This window comes from Eptesicus fuscus, chromosome 18 (genome assembly GCF_027574615.1).
Source record: "Eptesicus fuscus isolate TK198812 chromosome 18, DD_ASM_mEF_20220401, whole genome shotgun sequence".
Classification (NCBI taxonomy): Eukaryota; Metazoa; Chordata; class Mammalia; order Chiroptera; family Vespertilionidae; genus Eptesicus; species Eptesicus fuscus.
This window is the reverse complement of record NC_072490.1, coordinates 17,907,035-17,913,034: the sequence shown is the minus strand read 5'-3', so window position 1 is coordinate 17,913,034 and position 6,000 is coordinate 17,907,035.

Sequence of the window (6,000 nt, the reverse complement as noted above, 5' to 3'; positions counted from 1 at the left end):
CATCGATCAGCTGCCTCTTGCACACCCCCTACTGGGGATGTGCCCGCAACCAAGGTACATGCCCTTGACCAGAATCGAACCTGGGACCCTTGAGTCTGCAGGCCGATGCTCTATCCACTGAGCCAAACCGGTTTCGGCAGCATATTCCCTCTTTATTAGATAGGATATTCTCAGGTTACAGGAATTAGGATATGGATACTTTGGGGAGCCATTATTCAGTTTACCACAGCTGGTGTAGAGGAGCTTTACACAGAGAACTAATTCCATGTATGCTATGGTCTGATTTATATGTTGACATCCTAACCCCAAAGGTGATGGTATTAGGAGGTGAGGCCTCTAATAGGTGAATAGGTCATGAGGGCAGAGCCCTCAATATTGGGATTAATGCTCTTATAAAAGAGACCCCAGAGAACTAGTTTGCCCCCCCCACACACACACACACCACCACCACCATGTAAACCACAGCAAGAAGGCACCAGCTCTGAACCAGGAAGAGGACCCCTGCTAGAACATGACCATGCTGGACCTTGATCTTGGACTTTTCAGCTTCCGGGACTGTGAGAAATAAAGTCTGTTGTTAAGCTACCCAGTCTATGGCATTTTGTTATAGCAGCCCTAGCAGACTGAGACAATAAAGTAGGACTGTCAATCAGAAACCTCCTCCAGACTTAGTTCATGGTCTCTATGGGCTCAAACATGTACAATTCTCATCATTCTCTTCTGTCCTTTTGCCTCCCCACTCTTAGAAATACAATTTGGTAGTTTGTTGTATGAAAGAGAAAAGTAAGGCAAAATACAACATAATGAAACAGTTAAAGATTCAGGCCTCACCAAATTAACAGTGCTGTTCCTGACACTAAAGCCAACCTTAGCAATGCAATACTAGCTATTGTGACTTGTTTTACCTACTTTTATAATGACCTTGGGTCTGTTGTCCTATCTATCTCATGTCTCTTGCTCAGTCATGGTTTCTCTAGCCTCTTCGCTTCTCCCCACTTCTCTAGATCTTCCCATGTGCATGCCATTCTCCTTTCTGTGTCTTTCTTGGTGTCTCAGGCATTCAAAACCAATTAATAGTAAGTATAGCTATGTTACCATCCAACATGGAGATTCCTGTTGGGAATACTACTACTTCTAGGCCACTCACCAGCCTATAGATGGTCGACTTTCCCTTGAAAACCAGACTCTAGTCCAGTCATTTGCTTGGCTTGGCAGGTTTCCATGACACAAAGCATGGAAGACATTGTACAAGAGATTGCCTGCTGCTACTTTTCTTAAAAACAAACAGTGGTACCATCAGATATTTGCTCCAACACATAATCTATACATTATGTTTTGGAAAAACTCTAGGTAAGGCTGACTCTTCAGGAGGTGTCATGCTAGCATACATAACAACTTTGGGTTGAATGTTGATTCCCTAAGAACCCATATTTATATTACTACTCCCATAACTTTTGAAGTTAAATCTTAGACTTTCTTGTACATTCTAATGTGTGTATATTCCTGCTGGTTATTTTCTGAAAGTCATATTTTCACTTTGGGTGTCTTTAGCAGATGGAATTTTATAAAAATGGCCTAAAAAGGAATACAGGGACATTTTGTATATGCTTTTAAAAATAGGACTTTAATGTGCCAAATGACCTCCTCCTGATGCCGAGGAGTGATTCGGATTTCACTCTCTGCTCATTTGGCAGTCAAAGGAATTCCTCGGACTGTGTTATTTCCTCTAAATGACTCTGTTCTGTCTCTTTCATTCCCAAATTAAATTAATAGGAGATAAGAAATATCTCTTTTTGGTCAAATTTAAGTTACTCAATGTGGTTTCCCTAGGTTTAAGTTGAACATAATTTTATCAGTAACATTTATGATGAAGATGGTGGATATAAGAAAGGCTGCAAAACTACCAGGCATGCAAAACTGACTTCCTTACAGCCATGTTTCTTTTCTATCAAGAATAGCAGTGAAAGCAACTGACAGGATTTGTGCTGAGTTCGGAAATTTTGCTGAAAACAGGTATTTGGCTGAATGCATTTGAGAAATTTTAAGTGGCATTACCTGGAACCAATGCCTTAAATAAATGGGGAGGTCTGAGCTAAAATAAACTGGAAAAAGAGGACAATGCATGTACTGTCTGTTGAAGCAAAGATTTCCCCACAACAAATTCTAAATCAGCTAAAGAAACCCAGGAGAGTTGTCTGTGCCGCATCACAAGAAATCTAAAAATCCATCCTTTGTTTGCTTCTGCCTGTTTTTTATGGTGTCATTGAATTTTAGGAGGAGGAAATGGATACAGTGTTCTCTCCCACAATCTTGGCTGTGGCTTGGACTACAATTGAAGCCAGCACAGTAAAATTAACATTAATTGCCTTGTTGAAGTGTTGGGTTCCTGTGTCCCAAGGCAGACGCTAATAAGAGTCCTCGCTCCAATTTGGAGTCTTCAAGAAAGCACATATGAAATCATCAATGCATTAAGTGGCATTTCTAATTATCCAATATGCCTGCAGGTGCATGGCAGATCAAATTCCATTTTTATTTGCTTATTAGTAGAAGGTGTTTGACAAAACCCCTGGCATGTTCATGAAGGCAGGTCAACTCTCACCTTTGGTTGTTTAGTTTCAGATTGGCACCAGTGTTGTACTGTCTTTCTTTTTCCATATACTGATAACAATTTAGACATGCTGAACTAATCTTATCTCAGCTGGGGTCTTGAGTGAACCCTTCCCTCTTAGATTAGTATTTAACTCCCTTTTCATAGAAAGAATTAATTTAGAACTGAACAGCATTAAGGGATCATTCAGTCTAGGTATGCCAAACTTATTTGACCACAGGTTACTTTTTAAAAAATTCAGTGACTTTCTAGTGAAATATAATGGATGAACAACATGCACTTTTCCTTATCCCCTCCCAAATATTTACTAAAATGGTAAGAAGGAGATGGGGAAAAAAAAAGAAGAAACCATTCAAGTTAACAAGAACATGAGAATGCTAATTGTAGACAGGAAATGGCAGCATTTTTTGAAGATGGGAAGTAAATGGGCAGTAGTCATGAATAAATTAGCAAAGTGCAGAAAGCAGGTTGCTAAGTGCCTAAAGAAGGAGACACAAGCTGCGGGATTTGAGACAGTCCCAAAGTGTAGAGGAACCAGATATCCTGAGAGCGGGAAGTGATGACTGAGTTAGGAAAAAAATGGTCAAGTTCTAAACAAGGAGCAATAAAGCTGCTCCTCCACCTATTACCTTCGGGTAGTTACTGCAGCCTAACCCTGGTAGGAAAGGTGAGTCTATTCTTTGAAGATACTGAACTAGAGAGGTTACTGTGTTCTGGACACCCAGCATCAATGTGGAGTGGGGAGATGGTACTAGACTAGGAGGAAGAAGTGAAAGGCTACACATTTAATAATGAGCCCACTGGCAGCCCCAGGCTTAATTCTTCCTTTCAAATACCAGAAGTCTTTTCAGTACGCCTTTTTCTTTCCTCCCCATCCTGGGCAGCATGTTAGAGGATTTCTCAATGAAGTTACCAAGGAACCTGTGGGGGAGGAAAAATAATCCTCCCCCTCCCATTCTGAGTTCTTGACTGAAACTCCTGTAACAAAAGACAGATTAACAGGAGAAGAACAAGAAAAGTTTATTAACATGTACACCTCATGTTTACGTTGATGATAACCAGAGAAAGATAAATGAGTCATTCCAGAGGTGGCTTAGAATTCAGGATTAAAGCGCTTCTTAATAGGGAAGCGGGTGGGGGAATGGAGTTGCTTAGGAGGGAGTAAATGGTTTGACTAGATACTCTTCTCTGGTGAGAAGAGTGAGTCTTTGCTGGTTGACAAAACTGCTGGGGAGGAGATTTATCCCCTTTTTGGAGGATCTGTCTTTAGGCGCATTAGGAGAGTTCAGAGAAAGTCTGCTTTTTCTGTTTTTGTTTTTGTTTTTCAAGTGCCTTCTTCTCAAAATAATTAATATACCACAGCAGCATATTTTGGGGTGGCATTTTCTACCTTTCAACCCCTAAATAAAAAAACCTAAAACTCCCATTGTGCAACTCCAACAAAGAAATGTCTAAGTTAGATTACTTTTTCAGGAAATGCACCCTTAGACAAGCTTTGCTTATGAAAACAGTGCTTGCCATAAGTTTTCCCATTTAGATATAAATAGGGCTAGAATTATGCAGTAATACACTTGAGAAATGCATATAGGACTAAAGGAAATAAAACAACAGAAAAGAAGTGAAAAGGAACAGAGTTGATGTAGAGAGCAGAATAAGACATTAAAATAAAAACTATTATTAATATCCTCAATGGTATTCAGAAAAGATAAGGCATTCATGACAAAAAGCAGAATTATAAATAAATGGGGAAAATAATAAAAACTCTTGTATGTTAAAATTATGGTAGCATAAGTATAAAATTCAATAGAGTCAGGCCCTGGCCAGGTAGCTCAATTGATTGGAGTGTCATTCCATTACACCACAGTTGTGGGTGACTCCCCAGTCAGGGCACATACAAGAAGCATCCAATGAATGCATCAATAAATGGAACAACGTATCTCTCTCTATATATAAAAAAATTTTAAATAAAATTCAATAGCGTAATTGGGAGTTAAAAGTGGGGAATATATTGCAGAATATATGGATGAAGAAGTAGAAGATGAGAAAATATGTAATAAAATTAGAAAATTCATGTAGAAGGTCTACTATCTAATAAGATTTCCAAAAAGAGAGATTAAATAAGATATTATCAAATAATATCAAGAAAAAAAATGTTCCTTTAACAGAAGATCATGAGTTACTAAATTGAAGATCTCTCCCAGTTGCCTAGCACATGTAGGAAAAGATCTGTAGGGGATAAAGAGAAAAAATGACAAAGGCTTACAGAAAAAGAAAAGTGTCACACACAAAGGATCTGAAATCATAATAGTATTAAGAATTTCCAGAGCGATATAGAAAGCTTGAAAAGTGGTGCAATGTACTTTAAAATTTTAATTGAAAAGGCTATTTCCAAACCACAATTTTAATCCAGCCAGACTATCAAACAGACGTGAGGTGTAATCTAAAAAAAAAAACATTTTAATATATTAAAAGTCTCAAAACATGCACTATTTCTCCCATGCACTATTTCTCAGAAAGTTAAGGAGAAGAGCCACCAAGATGAAGAAATAAACCAAGAAAATGGAACACAGGAGATCTACAAAAGAGTTCCAAAAAAACAGAACAACAATAATAGAAAGTTCTACTTTGACAGCTATGCCTGAGACTAGGAAAGAAGCCAGTCCGCCCTGGGGTGGGAGGAATGTCCCCAATTGTTGAACTCATATATCATATGACATGTCTGGCAAAATTTTCAGAGAGTTGGGAAAGACTTATTCATAGATACAAAAACAATTAAATTGTATAAACAAAGCAATTATTAACTCCAGGAAAACCCAAAAGTTTTATAAGAAAAGAACTGTAAATAGAGTGCATCATGCGGCTCAGCTGTAACAATATTTACCTAGTCATAGTTATGTAAGCATAATAATATAGATGATTGAATGATTTTTTCAAGTTGTGATGAAATTATGTTGGGAATAAGACAGGAGGAAGAGTTTTATTTGTGTGGGCAATAGCCTAAAAGAGCTAAATCCCATTTACAGTAAAAACCAACAGGTAGTTGGTTACAAAATTATGAAAAAACCTGTTTAAGTATATGACCTATAAATATAAATAACAGGGAAAAAAAAACAACAGCTAAAATATTTTAGAGTCGTTTCTCGTAGGGAGGAGAACTTCAGGATGGGGAAGGTAAATTATTGTTTTTCTTTATGAATCTAAAGCAGGGTCAGGAAGCCGTCGTCCATGGGCGAAATTTGGCAGGCTGCCGGTTCTGTAAATAATGTTTTATTGGAATACAGCCATGCCTACACATTCATGGATTGGCTGGGGTTGCTCTTCTGCCCTAAGAAGTTGGTGCAAAAGCAGAGTGGCGTGGTTGTGACAGAGACTGTACGGCCTGCCATCTAAAA